General features: G+C 33.1%; 1 long non-coding RNA gene across 1 annotated transcript; it reads right to left on the minus strand.

The window, feature by feature from the left end:
* Positions 1-388: 388 nt before the first annotated feature.
* On the minus strand, positions 389-3,627 carry LOC133180519 (uncharacterized). Its single transcript, XR_009720347.1, has 3 exons — positions 3,585-3,627; positions 3,192-3,321; positions 389-1,262 (listed from the first exon to the last, which is right to left on the minus strand). It is a non-coding gene; the product is annotated as an uncharacterized LOC133180519 (long non-coding RNA).
* Positions 3,628-18,060: the final 14,433 nt, after the last annotated feature.

Below are 18,060 nucleotides of genomic sequence, written 5' to 3' on the forward strand. Positions count from 1 at the left end.
TTAATTTCTAAATTCCATTTTAAAGTAGTGTTATAGAACTAAGTAATAAAGGGGAAAAATGGTATGTACATGAGTCAGATAAAAAGATATGGTAATCCAAATTTTCTCTGATCACTTTTAAAAAATTACTTCTGATACACGATTATCTGTAAAAAAGGCTATAAAATGGAAACAAAATATAAGCAGAAGTAGATTTTTGCAAATATTTAAAAGGTCTGTGGACAACTTTAGTTATCTAAACTTTTTTTTTCATAGCTATCATATTTATATAGCTCACTATCACAGTCTGAATTTCCTCTGCCCTCTTTAAATTTGACTATATTTCCTTGCCCTTGACTACAAAAAAGGTTATAAAATCACACTTGGTATGATTGAATATTTTATTTTTCATCTTCATTTTAAAGAAGTGATATATAGCTATGTAACAGAGGAAAAAAATTGGTATGCACATGAATCGGAAAAAAAGATATGGTAACCTGAATTTTCTCTAACTTTTTTTAAAAACTGATTCCTAAAGCACATTTATCTGTGTTGATGTATAAAAAAATCAAACAAAAAAATATTTTATTTGATTTTAAATATATTACTATCTTGAAATAAAACTAAAAATCATGCATATAAAGAAAATTATGAATCGGTCTTTAATAATTAAGATAATTATCACCCCGATTTCCTATTTTCCTTTAAACATTACTTTTTTATTCTGAATGATGGCAGAAAAAATGAACAATAAATTCCCATTTAATATCTATACAAGGAACTTTTAACCATTGAATGTACAATTTATTAGAATATAGGACAAAAGGATCTAAATCCTATATAAAAGTAGTGTATTTTCATAATCTAATTCCCCAAAAATTGCAGTCCGAATTTCCTCTGTTTAAACTCACATTAACACTTATAAGCATTATCTGATACAAATGACATATTTTTGCATAATCTAATTGGAAATAGTATCAAAATGTACAACATATAAAGATAACAAATACCAGTTTAAATTATCCCTGTTAAAAAGTTTGAGCAATAACTGTTAGTTCTGTTTACACAAAATGATTTCTTTAACCTTGACAAAAGTTTCTACACAGTTCTAGTAAAGCTAGCTTCTATGACATAGTGAATCTTTTTTATCTTTCCTTTCCTTTTCAACTGCAAGCTTTTTTGGGCCACGAACTTTGTTGAAATATTAATAACTGCAGGTGAAGGTCTTTTGAAGTAAACATTTCAGTCTTTGGTGACAGAGGCAAAACAGTGTTATTCTTAGCCTGGAAAATAAAATCCATTTTAGTGTTAACCTTCAAATGATGTGGACATGGATATATAGAGGATATCTATATTGTGTGATTTGATATTTGCTTTATCCAATGAGTTGAATGGTGTATATTCACGAGGCTTGCCAATATATTCCAACTACAACTTAACTGCTAGATCTAACATTTCCTATGAGAGCAATTGTGTGTGTGTGGGGGGGGGGGGGGGGGGGTAACATCCTTTATCGCTGTAGCCAGTACATTGATAAATTTTGACATTTCATTGAAGTGTAATTAGTTTTTTTCTCATTTTTAATGAACATTTTTGCTCATCAGCATTCATTTGATAACACAGAACTTTCAATTAGAAGTTTTGATAAGTTTACATCTTGAAGCGAGGCCTAAGGATTGTGTCGAAACTGGAAGACGTGCTATTGATAAAGCACATACCCGTGGATACAGCATAGGTTTATCTTATGGGTGTATATATACATATATATACATATATATATATATATTAGGGATGGCAATTTGTAACCGGTTAACCGATTACTCGGTCGGAACGATGGTAATCGGTTAGAAAATCTGTAATCGGTTAGTCGGAAAAAAATAAAATATATGTAAAGTTGACTGCAATTTTCCTAAAATTCATTTCTAAAAAATAAACCCTCGCATAAAACTTGATAAATCAACCGTTCTCATATATCTGTTTAAGCTGATTTGGAGGTAATTATGGCTTTACGGTTTGAGATCTTGGAGTAATTGGTCAGTTTGTGAAGTTAATTACTGTTTTTAAAAACACCATGTCGTTACCCCGATTGTCCTGTAATTCTTTAATGATATTAAATCACCGTTGAGCACTATGAATTGGTATGTGTGTCTTTTGCCGTTATCTATTAAATTTTATTATTAGACAAACATTGTAAATTAAGTGAGAGTTCAGTCATAGTTTTGATTATAGTGACAATGCAAAATGAACCTGTGTGACAAATGCTCTGAAAAATTAATATCAATGTCTGATTTCTCAGACATGTTTCATGGTTTTCTCATAATTTTTTTTTTGTTTATTGAAATTGAAATAAAATATATTTACATGTAATTTCCTGATCAAAATAAACAGTCTTATGTTTTTAACTTCTAACTTCTTTTTCAGTCTTCTTGTGTATATGAATAGGGCTACTTGGAAAAAAAATGTCTGTTTTGATACGATTAACCGGTTAATCGGTCGGAACATCTTGCGGTTAACCGATTAGCAATTCTGTATTCGATTGCCATCCCTAATATATATATAGTATACAAGTAAAATTGTAAATACAGTCAAACCTCATTATCTCGAACTAGATGGGACTGAGAAAAAACTTCGAGATATCCGAGCATTCAAGATATAAGGGGTAAAATACTTTAAGGATAAGTAGTTGGGACTTCCAAATCACTTCGACATATCCATGGTATTCAAGATATCAGTGTTCAAGATATCAAAGTTCAACTGTATATAATACCTATTTAAAATTTACTACATTACTATATAACATTTTAATAGTCATTTTCCAGTTATTTATGAAATACGACTACTAGTCTAATGAGGCTTCAAAAAGTTACATTTTTAAAAATTCTATTATCATGCTAGCAAGTTAAAGGAGGACCTTTTGATTTTGAGGGCAGATTTTGGAAATAATCTGACCTAGAATATGTTAATAAAATTAAAAAATTCTTCTCCACTGTGAATATTTTTTTTCTTTTGTCTAATTTATTCCAGTGAAAATAAAATAATAATCTTGCTGTCATAATTTGTCTTTGGTGAGCTGGGAAATAAATATTTTGTCCTTATTGAAGGCCAGAAAATATATTAAACCCCCCCCCCCCCCCCCATCACCACCACCACCAGAATTGAACACATAGTGAACCCATTTTTTTTTTATTTTAATAAAATTAATTCATTCCTACCTATTCCATTGGTTGCAACACAATAGAAATCTTTTAATGCATCTGGATCCATAGGAACATGCTGCTAAGAGTTGAATAAGGTGAGAGATTTTGACTGCTGACCTACATTGTTCATATTCCTCCTTGATACCTGTACAAATAACAAATCAGTCACAAATATATTCAATTTACAAGTAAATTTTATAGATATTCTTTGAATATGTACAGTCAATGTCAATTAGTTATTACCGGTAGTAAGTAAATAATTTCATAGAACAGTTACATCATTTAAAGCAGCATAATTATTCATTTGCTAAAATTTATTTCAGTAGAGATCCATAGCCATATAGGTCTTGAAGTTAAATTGTTTGCAAATGATTGAATGGCAAAAGGATATTTAATGTTTAATCAGACCTTTGTTTGTCATAATCCCCAGCAATCTTCCATTATCTGTAATCTCGCATTGTTTTGGGAATTATCTCTCTCTAAAACATCTTCCTTCCTTTATCTGAAATTGATATAATAATAAAAAGTGCTAATTATTATTTATTAAAATTTTCAAATAATTCCAAAATTCTAAAAGAATTATGCAGCATATAAGCATCCATAACCAACAACAAAGACTAATGAATGAATGTGTAAAGTCACCACAGTGTTCAAGCTCACTCAAGAAAAGGAGTCCTGTTCTTTTGAAATAAGAATAAAATTGGTTAATTTGTTGTCTTAAAAAAATTTATGAACACTTTTTGATCAAGTCTTTTTTCCCCACATTACTTCATTTCTTAGGCTAAGTACATAACCCATCATTTTTTAATAAGTCATATCTTGTATTGCACATACATCATACAGAATTGTTTATCATTAAGTTTGTCACTTGGCTAGTGAAGTGTAATTTGATAGTTTGACTCTAGTAAACAAAAAGTAATTACAATGTTTATCTTAGAAATATCATTTCAGACTATATTATAATTCCATATTCATAAATGAAGGAAAATTTTGACCCCACTAAGAATTAAAAGACTTTAAAGCAACCCCGAGAGTAATCTCAGCGAGATTCGTAGGGACTAAAAATTTTGGTCTGGTGTCCCTACCAATCTCAGAACAGTGTCACACAAACTGATTCGGGTTTTCTTGCCCCGACTTCAACCGCTTGTTTCAATCAATACGGGCTGAAATGAATTAGCTGCCCGCTTCAACTTTTTCCTTTGGACATTCTTTTAAGTCTCTATCACTACAAAACTTTCGTTTCTTACCTTTAAAAGGTTTAAATTAAATAAAATATAAAGTCGTTGATTTTTCATAAGAATATCCTATTCGTTTAAACCTCCGATGCTGAAGAGTTCCAGCAATAGTCTGCTTCAAATACTTCGTATTATGTTTCATTTCTATAGGAAATTGTAGTAGTACGAAGTATTTGAAGCAGACTATTGCTGGAACTCTTCAGCATCGGAGGTTTAAACGAATAGGATATTCTTATGAAAAATCAACAACTTTATATTTTATTGGATTTAAACCTTTTAAAGGTAAGAAACGAAAGTTTTATAGTGATAGAGACTTAAAAGAATGTCCAAAGGAAAAAGTTGAAGCGGGCAGCTAATTCATTTCAGCCCATATTGATTGAAACAAGTGATTGAAGTCGGGGCAAGAAAACCCGAATCAGTTTGTGTGGTACTGTTCTGAGATTCGTAGGGACACCAGACCAAAATTTTTAGTCCCTACGAATCTCGCTGAGATTACCCCGAGAGGTAAATATTTTATGCAACTTGTATATTTTCAAGTCTGAAAAACACAGGTACAAAATATTTGGCACCAAATATTATACTCAGAGGTCACTGATGTCATGCTAGATGTTTATTTTTCCCATCTTTTTGAATTTATGAGCGAGATATCTATGTATATGTAACTGTATAGGAAAATTTGGCAGATTTTCTGCAATTTTAAATTAAAGCTTAAATTAAAAAGTTTAAACTGACGTGAATGATGTAAATCCCGGTTAGTAAGAAAATGAATGTCGATGGTGCTATAATGATATTAATTACAACCAAAGAATAAGTATATAAGGTGTGAAGTTATCATTCTGTTTCAGTGTTTGGTGCATGTTTATTCTGCTGTTTATTTTTACTAACCTGAAACCATGTAGTGCATCATGATACTGTATTCAGAGGTGACATCGCTTGGGAAGTTGTTGCACGAAACCTTACAGCATCAATCTCTATATTTCTTGCCTAAATATAACCCTTTACTGGAATATACATGTATACTGTGTTTTCCGTGCAAATGTATCGTTGCGTCCCTCTCTACCGACATGGTGTCGCAAAACGGCAAGGGTATGTCGTAAATGCTCCGAGGTCGGAAGAACAAGCAAAAAGCAAAAATTTATGAAAAACATGCAATATTAATTTAATTTGACTTTATTTCACAAGGAATTCGGTGTTTACGATCCTTTAGAATAGTTTAATAGCAAAACCAAACGCTCTACGTATGATCACGACATTGACCTGATCTTCAGCAGTTCGAGTTGCGCGGTAGGTTCAAAATCGTCAGGTTCACATATCCTTAAGCGTTTTACATTGTCATCAAGTAAAGTAGCTAAAATCGCAGGCCTTTGCTCAAGAAATCTTTCTAGCATGCTGTATGTGGAGTTCCACCTTGTTTTACAGTCCATGATTAATCTATGAATGGGTATGTTAAGTCCCTCCTGTTTCACTTTCAAGAGTTCAGTTGCTATATTGCTTTTGTGAAAAAATGTTACTATTGCCCTTACCTTGCCAAGGACTGTTGAAAGCGAAGGGTCAGTTAATGCCTTATTTGAGGCAAGGTTAAGCGTGTGCGCAAAGCATCCCAATTTTAATTCTGCTCCTGATACCTGAATTGCTATGTCCATATTTGAAGCATTATCCACTGTAATAACTTTAACTTTTTTCTCAATACCCCACTTCATCATAGCTGATCTGAGCTCAAATCCCACTCTGTCTCCAGTGTGACTGCCTCCAAATTTTTCTGTCTGCAAAACTTTTGAGCATAATTTCCACTCAGGTTTTTTCAAATAATGACAAGTAATTGTTAAGTAAGATTCTGTTGCGCGTGACGTCCATGCATCAGAAGTCAGAGCCACAGCTTTTGCTGCACTTAAATCAGTTTGAAGTTTAGCTTGTTCTTGAGATAAAAGTGCAGGTATTAATTGTTCACTGACAGTAGGTCTGTTAGGTGGGTGATATCTAGGATCAAGTTGGTAGAGCATGTTCCTATAAAAAAAAATTATTCCTTACAAGATAGTATATGAAATAATTCAGGGAATTTATCATTGTTTATCAAAAGGAATTATCATATCGATGAAATAGAGTACATTACCTGAAAGCTGGGCTCTCAATTGTACTATAAGGTCGCAGGTCCTGGATTATGTATTCTACAAATGCATTAGTAATCTCGTTAGATTTTGCAGATGGCAACTTTGCTGTTCTAGCGATGGTCCATGGGGTAACAGAAGTAGAACTGACACTTTTCACTGCCGGTGGGGCTAATGTGTTTACGCTGACTGTGTTGATACTTGACATCGTATTCACGTTACTTGTGGAAGTAATGGCAGCTAAAATATTTTACCAAATTGCTTTGAGTTTAAATAAACTATGATATATATATTAGAGATTTAAAAATTCTGATTGATATTTTATTATCGGTTTCCACGATTCCATGATTTTGATTTGTTCGACGCGCCATTTTACCTACCGGAATTGCCTCCTCGTTTCACGGTAGCAAACAGGTCAATGTTGTGATGCCGTCTAAGATGGGTAGATAAGTTTGTTGTTCCACCAGAACTTGCGACTTCTTGTAGACAAATATTACATTTTGCCTTTTTACAGCTGACTTTTGTGTAATAGCACCACACCTTCGACATGTTTATTTGCTTTGAAGTCATGCGTTTAGAGGATTTTAGATAAGTCGTTCGAAATGTTAGTCGCTCTGGCTTACCGAAAAGACATTTTTTTTCTCTTAATTAAACGTCGAAATAATCGAGCAATACGCAAGCATCTCTGTATCGGTTATCGTATCACTAAAAAATACCGATATATACCGATTACCGATATATTGATCCAGCCCTAATATTTAGCCATATAAACCAGTGAATCGCTGATTTCTACGATTGAAAAAACAACGATGGTAATTCTAAAACTCATTTTTTTTTACCTAACAGTGCCTGGAGAAGTCGCCAAAAGTAGAACGAGATCTGTTTACCTGTAGGTGTCCAATAAGTTAACAATTTGAGTGTTCGACATTGGTGAAATCTTTTAAGGTAGTCCGATCCCCAGGTTCTGAAAATCAGCTTTTAAGTAATTGAAAATGCTCACAAAAATGTCTCTGATTTCATATATTAACGTGAATTTACCCATTGAATTTCTTCAAAAGTACATCATTATAGTTATTAATCATATTATATGGGGGAAATTATCAAATCTCAAATATATTTTCAGGAAATGCGGGGGGAAAAAAAACACCAGCTGTGCATTTTCTAATTGAAAATTGATCATCAAATATAAGTTAGGATAGAAAAATATAGGCATCCAGGTATTTGGAGATAATTGCATCTTTTTAGCTCTACTGGTCAGAGACCAGAAGAGCTTATGCGATAGTAAGGTGTCCGGCGTCAGTCCGTCCGTCTGTCTGTAAACAATTTTTTTTAAAACGCTACATGTACTCCTCCTACAGTTTTGGTCTGATTTCAATATTACTTGGCACACAAGTAGACTACACTAAGATACATAATTTAGTGCATCGGTTTTTGATGAACGGTGTTGCTGTGGTTACTAAAAATAGAAATACATCGGTTTTTGATTTCGATGAACGGCGTTGCCATGGTTACTAGAAATAGAAATTTCTAAGAAATTCCTTTAAAAAGGCTACTCCTCCTACCGTTTTCATTTGATTTCAATATAACTGGGCACACAGACAGATTATACTACGATAGATAATTTAGATTTTGATAAACGGTGTCGCCATGATCTTTAAAAATAGAAATTATTTCTGTGAAATTTCTTTAAAACACTACTCCTACAGTTTTTATTTGATTTCAATATACCTTGGCACACAAGTAGACTACACTAAGATACATAATTTAGTGTATCATTTAGTGTATTGGTTTTTGATTTTGATGAACGGTGTTGCCATGATTACTAAAAATTTTAATTTCTGTGAAATTCCTTTAAAACACCAACTTCCTCATCATACAGTTTTGCAGTCGCGATATTCATCAAGAGTTGTAGCATAGTGGTTAGCGCGTTGGTCTCAAAAAGAAAATGATACTCAGAGTTTTTATTGCTGGGGTTCGAACCCCGAGAGTACTACATTATTATAAAATTTTCCTCAGAAAAGTTTTGTTTAACGTAATTTCATAAATTTCAATAATGAGTACTTTACTCTTAATGCTAAATTCATAAATTGAATACGATTATTATATATCTGAAGCTACAGGAATTTTGCACGCCTTGTTCCCCTATCTCCTTTCATAAAAATGTTCATTAAATTTTCTTCTTTCAAATGAGAAAATATTGGACTTTATTTTGATTATTATTTAATTAATCCTCAGAAAAGTTTTGTTTATCGTAATTTCATAAATTTCAATAATGAGAACTTTACTCTTAATGCTAAATTCATAAATTGAATACGATTATTATATATCTGAAGCTATAGGAATTCTGCACGCCTTGTTCCCTCATCTCCTTTCATAAAAATGTTCATTAAATTTTCTTCTTTCAAATGAGAAAATATTGGACTTTATTTTGATTATTATTTAATTTGTAATTTTTTCTGTGAATTTGGACGAATTAATGGGGAAAAGGTGTAGATCTACTTTTATCTCCTGATAGACTTCAACTCAGTAAAACCACACAGTGATAAAAATTGAATGAATCATATTTAAAACTGCTCAGTGATGTTAAAGATGCTATGAAAATTGTTAATAACGACAAAAATCGTGGTAACAAATGTATTACAAACGATGGATAAATATTACTATGTATTAAAAAGGCGGATTACACTGGGGGCAATAAGGCTCTTAGGATTTTAAGCCTAATATTTTTTTGACACAACACCCCTCCCCCTCAAAAAAAACATAAATAAAACAACCAAAGCCAAAAAAATGTTTATGCAGGCACCCGGCATGTACAGAGACATTATTCTTCTTCCCCGCTCATAACCTAATCCTACACCATCCATACGAATAACGAAATCATACACACTTTACTATTATATATTTTCTGAATTTTTGTAATAAAACAAAATAATTTTGAATTTGAAGATATTTGTTGGGGGTACCCCGGTACCCCCTCCCCCCTCCTTCAGAAAAACAAATTACGACTCATGAAGGAAATATAGGAATATTACAAATATTAAAAAAGTCGCCCGCGTGGGGCAGTGGTTATAGTGTCTGCTCTAGAGTCACGGAGTAAGGAGTTGATCCTTACGTCGCGGGTTAGAATCTCACTTTGAGACGAGGATACCGGTCCTTCGGATGAGACCGTATAAATCAAGGTCCCGTGTCGCAGTAGCTGCTGGCACGAAAAAGATCCCTCGCTGCTCAATGGCCCTGAGTGCCGAGTATAGGTAAAAAAAATTCAGCTCTCCACCGGCAAATGGATGCGTCTCCATATGAGTGAAAAATTTTCGAGAGGGACGTTAAACAACAAACAAAACAAAAGTAAAAAACAATTACTGGAAAAAAAATAATGTACATGTTGGTCTTCTTTGTTACATTTTGTCTTTGGTGTTACTGTTCTTTTATTCCTTATTTAAAAAAAAATCATCTAAAATTCATCTTCAGCAAGTTGTTCTAAGTAAAATTTACTCGATAGGAAAAGCAAAACTGATAATTAATAAGACAAAGTAGTTTTATTGCAAAAAAAGTTATAAATTATGCCTGCTTCCATTTTCATCCTACGATTTACAGAATGGTACTTAATTTTTAAAAATATTTTTGGGGCATTACACAGAATTTAAACTTTGGATGACATTGATTTATGCGTCCTTGTAAATTACCTAAAATACGAAATTTAAACTTTTAAAAGTAATATGGCTTGGATAACGCCTGGTTAGACTCAAATTAACTCTAATTGTATATTGTTTCAGTAGAACATGAAACTCTACTCAATAAGAAAATGTATGCTTAGCAATAAAATAAATTTAACATACTTATTAAAAACAGTATGGTTCACATGTAATTACCTGATGGAGAGCAATTAGCCAGATCGTGTTATTGCTAACAGGGCAGTGATTTGCCGAGTGTCATATAATCCAACAAATGAATATTGATTTGCTTCGAACCTCGTTCGTCCATTGTCCGCTGACCCCCGGAAACAAAACTTTTGTCTTAACCCAGTTAGAAATAAGTTCATCTGGGACGTCAAACTCGGCAATTTTCGTTTGAATCTATTCGAGGAAATCTTTTTTTTTTTTCAATTTTGGAAAGTCAGTTGGAATTGTTCTTGCACTATAAATGCCCTTAAGCCTAACAAAAGCCACGCGGTTGAGAACTTATTTAGCCCAAGTTTTTAAGTCAATACGTTACAAAAGGCTATGGTGTTTGAGAATTCCAGTCGTTGGAGAAATTGCATTTTGTGTCGAAACAATGCCACCTTTTAATCGTAATTGTTTTATATAGTCTTTTAAATTCGCCTCATAGTTTCCCATATAAAAGGGGACGTTCTTTGTCATCTTTGGGTAAATCTGTCAGTTCTTCCTTAGAAAATAAACAGTCGCAAATATGAGGATTTTATACTTGGAATAGTGCTCCTCTCATCAGGATTTACAAAATCCTCAGTAAATTTCCTGGCGGCACTGCTACAGCAAACTTTGGACATTTTTGCTCGAACCTCGGGCCTGTAATTATTATAGTTTCCACGTTTTTCCTTTTTTCCACCGCTTTCGATAATTTCGTCATAAACTTCTTCATTAGTTTATATAAAATCGGGTTTATATAAAATAATAATTCCGATTTTCCTTTTGGTGTTCCGTTCAAATATTTGAACAAAGCCATCTTCGATCGACAGAGACTTGGCCATTAGTAGAAAATGATATTAATGAAGCGCTCTGCAGTTGTAATAATCGCTTGCTTAATATTCTCATCAGATCATCCGGGGTATGGTTATTTGTTTATATGGCGTTAAATAGTTATTGTTCTTTGAAGGAAATTCAACATAACAGAATTATCTTGTTATCATATTCAAGCATGGGTGAATTTAAAACGGGGCAAATCTGTTGCTAGTGTGATAGGATGAAATCCGTTGCTGGTGCGATAGGGTGAAATCTGTTGCTATTGCGATAGGTTGAAATCCGTTGCTTGTGTGATGGGATGAAATTCGCTGCTAGTGTGATAGGGTGAAATCCGTTACTAGTGTGAAAAGGTTGAAATCTGTTGCTAGTGTGATAGGGTGAAATCCGTTGCTTGTGTGATAGGGTGAAATCCGTTACTAGTGTGATAGGGTGAAATCCGTTACTAGTGTGATAGGGTGAAATCTGTTGCTAGTGTGATAGGGTGAAATCCGTTACTAGTGTGATAGGGTGAAATCCGTTGATAATGTGATAGGTTGAAATCCGTTGCTTGTGTGATGGGATGAAATCCGCTGCTAGTGTGATAGGGTGAAATCCGTTACTAGTGTGAAAAGGTTGAAATCTGTTGCTAGTGTGATAGGGTGAAATCCGTTGCTAGTGTGATAGGGTGAAATCCGTTGCTAGTGTGATAGGGTGAAATCCGTTACTAGAGTGATAGGGTGAAATCCGTTACTAGTGTGATAGGGTGAAATCCGTTGATAATGTGATAGGATGAAATCCGTTGCTAGCGTGATAGGGTGAAATCCGTTGCTAGTGTGATAGGGTGAAATCCGTTACTAGAGTTATAGGGTGAAATCTGACATGTCCCTCTTTTTCTACTCTTGTTTTATATACTTTCTTAGTGTAAATTTTTGTTATTATTGAGCAACATGAGTTTTGATTAAAGCAACATGCATGACTTTTTAATCACTAGATTAAGCAACATGCATGACCTTTTAATCACTAGATTAAAGCAACAATCATGACTTTCTTAAGCGTACGAGGTATAAGTTAAGCTCAAATGATGCACTTTTATTAATTGACAAAAAGATTTAGAATATTTACCTTTATGCAGGCCTATGTAAACGATACATTTACGAAAATGTATAATTTACACCCTTACGGTATTGAAGTTGCATGTAAATTTGTACTCATTTGATTTGCAAAATGCGAGTGTAAAGTGTGCAGGTTTCACACTGTTAAGGTAGTTTGATCCTCAGGTTCTGAAAATCAGCTCTTAAGTAATGGAAAATGCTCACAAAAATTTCTCTGATATCACATAGTAACGTGAATTTACCAATGGTATTTCTTCAATGTTCATAATTATAGTTAATCATATTATATAGGGAAAATTGTCAAATCTCAAATATATTTTCAGGAAATGCGAATAAATACACCAGCTATGCATTTACTTTTTTAAAAGTGATCAACAAATATAATTTAGGATAGAAAAATATAGGTATCCAGGCATTTGGAGAAAATTGCATCTTTTTATGCTTACACAGTATTTTAATTCTTCTCTTCACCTCAATTATATGATAATACATAGTGTAAAAAGCTTGTGCTATCTTTGCTAGACATCACATATCACGTCTAGTTTCATATCATGCTAATAACTATTGCTAGACTAAAAGAAAATCAATTTCTCTAAAAATGAATTCATTTTTTTCTTTTATGGGGTACAAATTTCAACTTTTTACAAGTCCGTTTCGAAGACTTCCAAGAACCTTGAATCATATTGAGATGCATAAAATGAACATTTTTGCACGAAAAGATCTCAATTTCAAGCTTCATTTTAAGACTTTTTTTAATAAAATGATAAAATTTAGAGTTATCCTTCCAGGCTGAGGATCGGATATCCTTAACTAATTTGTGTTATGTCTTTTCCAAGGTGTTCAAATGGAGCTACAGCCAAAATTGAAGAAGACTAGCGTAATGGGAGATATGAGGTCCCAGACCTCCAGTGTTTACAAAAACTAACTGTGGTCCATGTTGAAAGCAAATTCCATTCTGCAAACTTAAGGCATCATGGATTAGCAAAATAGTTAATGTAGAAAGTGTTACACATCGAGTTCACAGTAATATTTTGCAACAATACAATATTTCAGTATTTGATATCAAAAGTAGTGCGTGTGACTTTACGGCAATGTTTTTACAGCATTTAACAGATGCTTTCGAACAGTATATCAAAAACACTTATACTGACATTGACCAAGCAGCTGGGTGTGATGCACGACTATTTTGGAAACTGATAAGCAGACAAAAACCCCGACGCGATAAGATTTATCCAGAGATAATATACAAAGGAATAACTGCAACTACACCCGAAGCGGTAGCTGATGCTTTTGCAGCATATTACTTAGACATTTACACTCCCCATAGTAATAGCAAATATGAAGATGAAAACAAAACACAAGTGGATATAGAGTATGAAAATATCAAATATGATAGTGAAAATGATGTACGTCTTGAGTTCGAAATCTCGGAATCAGAAATATCTCAAGCTACTTATGCCCTCAAATTGCGCAAGGCTCCCGGTGTGGATGGCATTCAAGCAAAACATCTAAAATATGGCGTTGTCGCAGTTACGCATCAACTCTGCAGACTATTCAATGGTATCATGAAGGTCGGTCGGATTCCTAAAGAATGGAAAATGGGCATCGTAGTTCCTATTTACAAGGGGGATAACAAAGCAAAAAACTCTCCATATAGCTACCTACCGATGTTTGTTAACACTGAAAAAATATTATATAACAGAATAACAGGAATTAGTCTCAGTAAAATCAAATTCCAAACCCCCAACAGCAGGGATTTCAGAGGGATCTGAGCTGCATTACGGCAGGTTTTAATTTACAAGAAACAATTGGGCATTTCAATTATCATGGCAGCACTGTATACACTGCATTTTTAGATTGTAAAAAAGGCATACGATACAGTTTGGAGAAAAGGTCTTATGGTAAAACTGCTTAAATTGGGTTTAAAGGGTAAAGTATGGGAAATTATAGATGACTGTCATTGGGACACCGAAAGCTTAATAACTGTTAATGGGCACATGTCCCAATGGTTTGAAAACAAAAACAGGGTGTACGGTAGGGAGGTTTATTGTGTCTTTATTAATGATTTATTGAATTCATTAGAGTGTGTAAATAAAAATTTCAGTGTAAATAAAAATTTCGGTGTATATAATGTAACATCCACAAACCCAGCCTTAGCTGATGATATAGCATGCTTAAGTTTAAGCCCGAACGGGTTACAAAAAATGTTGGACATTGCATTAAGTATTCTTGTTTATGGCGCTTTTCATTTAATGCGCAAAAATCATGTATTGTTGTTTATGGTAAGGGCAAGTCCACAACACAGCAAGTTTGGAAACTAGGTGATGAAAACATTCCGTCGAGTGACAGCTATAAGCATTTGGGAATCATCCAACATTGTCGATTCAAATCCAGTGGCCGAACAAATAGCTGCAACAAGGGTAGAAAAGCATACTTTGCCATACGTAATGATCTGTCCAATAATACCAACCCTTTACGCGTAACCCTTGTTAGTCTATACAGGAAAATTGTGTTAGGCCAAAATAAAAAATACCTTTGTTTCCCCTAACGCGACCGACCCAATTAAATAGCGCCGACTGAAAAAGTTTTTTTAATTAGATTTTTCAAATATTTTTTTTTTTTAATGTGTATCAACTTTTATAAAATACAATTTCATAAAAATACTTAATTTTATTTGAGTTTTGATCTAATCAATAGTTCATCTATGTTTTTATGTTTACTATATGGGACCACAGAAGTTGTAAATATATCTGCATATTTCATCCTGGTGAATAGAATTCAGACGTCCTTTCTTCATGGATTAAACTTCGTGACTATGACATTGCGTATTCATTTTATGTGATTTTATTCAATTAAATATTGTTTACCTGCTCTTTCTAAAATAGTTTTGAAATCATGATACAACTTCCTGAGACGTCCAGTGTATTCCTCTTTAATTAGGCCCTTGAAGATTGGTTGTCTCTTTGTTTTCAAGTCCTTTGAGAATTGTTAGGATGTCAGCATTTGAACATTTGCCCAGTGAAGGTTTGGTCATTGAGCACTGAGGGATCTTCTGCGACACTGGACCTAAGATTTTACGGTCTCATTTGAAGGACTGGTCTCAACGTCCCGTATTGGGATTTGAACCAGCTCCTTACTTCGAGACTCCAAAACGAAATGCTCTAGAACCACTGCAGGATTCGAGGCCCTTGAAAAAGTACATTGCATGTGTAAGTACTGGAAGCTGATAGTGGGTTTGAAAAATATACTAAGATGCCCGGTCTTTGCATATCCGAGAATCTTGTCTTCTAAACTATTGGATTTCAATAAATTTACAATACACACTGTGAGATATTTCACAAATTCAATTGAATTATAGTTGTGAATTAATTTACCTTAAATTTTGCTTTTAAACGGCATTTTTATGATATTCTGTTTACAAATCGCTTTTTTGTACTTTACTTATTTATATAGGTATTATTCCATTAAATTTCAGAATGTATTTTCAAAGCTGCTATCAGAAAAAAAAATATATATTACCTACCTACCTACCCAACTTGAGATTTTAGGGGTCGGGTTAGGGGAAACAAAGGTATTTTTAATGGTGGCCTTACCTACTGTTTTATATGGTTGCGAGCTGTGGAACGATTTAAAACAAACGGATTTACATCTCCTAAATAAATTTCAGCATTTTGTGATAAATGACATACAGGATCTTAAAATTTCTATTAGATCAGATATGTGTAAAAGTATGCTTTGGGTACATCCCATTATCTCAGAAATAGACAAGAGAAAACTATTATTCTTTGGGAAACTGTGTAAATTAGACATTAACACTCTAACAAAAAGCATCTTCTCCGCAAGATTATATGACTTCTTACGAAACAATAAGAAACATTTTTCTGGTTTTAAGGTATTCAATGTATAACGAGCAAAATTTGGTACAGAATTTTACTTTCCATTTTTATAATCAGCATATAACAGGTCCCTATTTTTGAAATATTCATGAACATTTACCACATAGTTTACTAAATATCTGAAAAAGTGTACAGGTACCATTTTTTGTATTTCAGCACTAACGGCTTTATTAAAACCTTGAGTAATAAAATATTTCACATTAATGATAAATGTGTGTTAATAGAATATTCTTAAGACAAATATAGTAGAAAGAAAACAATATAAAGAACAAATCAAATTATAAAGGTCTTTTGACTTTTTTAATCACTCAAACCTTATGCACTGTTTCCGAGAATGTCTTGTCAAAATGCAGACCAATACACAAAGTGGCCAAAATTTAAAAAACTATTGAGGTGCATCCATATTCAGAATGATATAAATTTAAAGACATATATAGGCAACATATAAACCTAAGAAATTTTTTTTTTCACCATCTCATATTTTTTCTGTATGACTTATAACAACCTCTACCCCCAAAATGTAAAATCTGTGAAGTGTTCCTCTGATGTACAAAGATATGCATAATCAACACAAAAGTTAAATATTTACATTTGAAATGATACAAGCTGGTATATAATGTATGAATACTTCAGGATAATGAAAAACTTTCAATATATACAATTTTTTTTTAAACTTTTGTCTGTCTGTCTGTCCGTAACAAATTTTCGGTGCACTTTCCTCAGCAACTTCTCATAGCAAATGCATGAAATTTTAGCACATTCTTTGTTTTTGCATGCCATATGGTAAGATTCATTTTTTACAAATCTGATTTCAACTTCCTGTTTATCCATGTGTTTGTCCATATCAAATTTTTGTCAGTTTTCTGAGCAACTACTCATGGCAGATGCTTGAGATTTTAGTACATTCTTTTAGGCATGTTTTATGGTAGGATTCATTTTTGTATGAATATAAATATGATGTCAAATTCCTTTTAATAGTGACTTAGTCTTATGAGAGTGTATTATTCACATCAGAGCAGGGGTATTACTAGTGAGCATTGGCTCACAGACTTCTTGTTCACCGTTTTTAGACATGTTAGAGGAAACATATCTCTTGATGGGTAATAAAATAGTACTGAGTGTTTAAAAAACATGTCATGACTTTTGATGTGTATATTTTTGCTAAATAATCATGACAATCAAATATTCACAAAATTATATTTCATATTACATTTTCTGGCAATATAATTGTGATATAAACAACATAAAAAAAGTCATTATTTTTTATAATTGAAGTTTTGATTACATCTTCAAAATTCAGGTTATGTTTTTTCTGCAAAATGAATCTATGGATATTTTAGAACTAAACTATACAAACAGTAAGGGTGCAACGATAAACCGTTTGACGGTATATTGCGGTATATTTTTCCATGGTTCAATTCACGACACGCTAAACTGATATCGCGGTTCGGTTCAATCGGTCCAGAATTATCCGAATCATCCGTTTTGTTTCCTTTTTTACAATTTCAAAATGGCTTCCGCGCAAAACGTGAGGTCGCCGATAACGCATTAACGGAAGTTAAACTCATCTCCAGCATCTTATAGACCTCATATTTAGCACTGAGAAGGACTTAATGTGATTATATGTTATAGATGTTAAGACAAATGATAAACCCTTTAGATCTAAACGTATTCTTTGGTAATACACGATATTTCATCACGTGTGTATTTCGATGAGAATTCACTGTCTTGTTGACTAAAACGTGTTAACACGAGAAATATGACAACTGGTTTTCTACGTAAATAAAAGGAATAAAAGAATGAATGTCTTTCTTTTTCATTCCAATTTAAAAAGATTATTAGGAAAGGTCCCCGTAGTTC

Source organism: Saccostrea echinata, unplaced genomic scaffold (assembly GCF_033153115.1).
Source record: "Saccostrea echinata isolate AGI-Se365-2 ecotype Australia unplaced genomic scaffold, CSIRO_AGI_Sech_v1 ptg000006l, whole genome shotgun sequence".
NCBI classification, from domain to species: domain Eukaryota; kingdom Metazoa; phylum Mollusca; class Bivalvia; order Ostreida; family Ostreidae; genus Saccostrea; species Saccostrea echinata.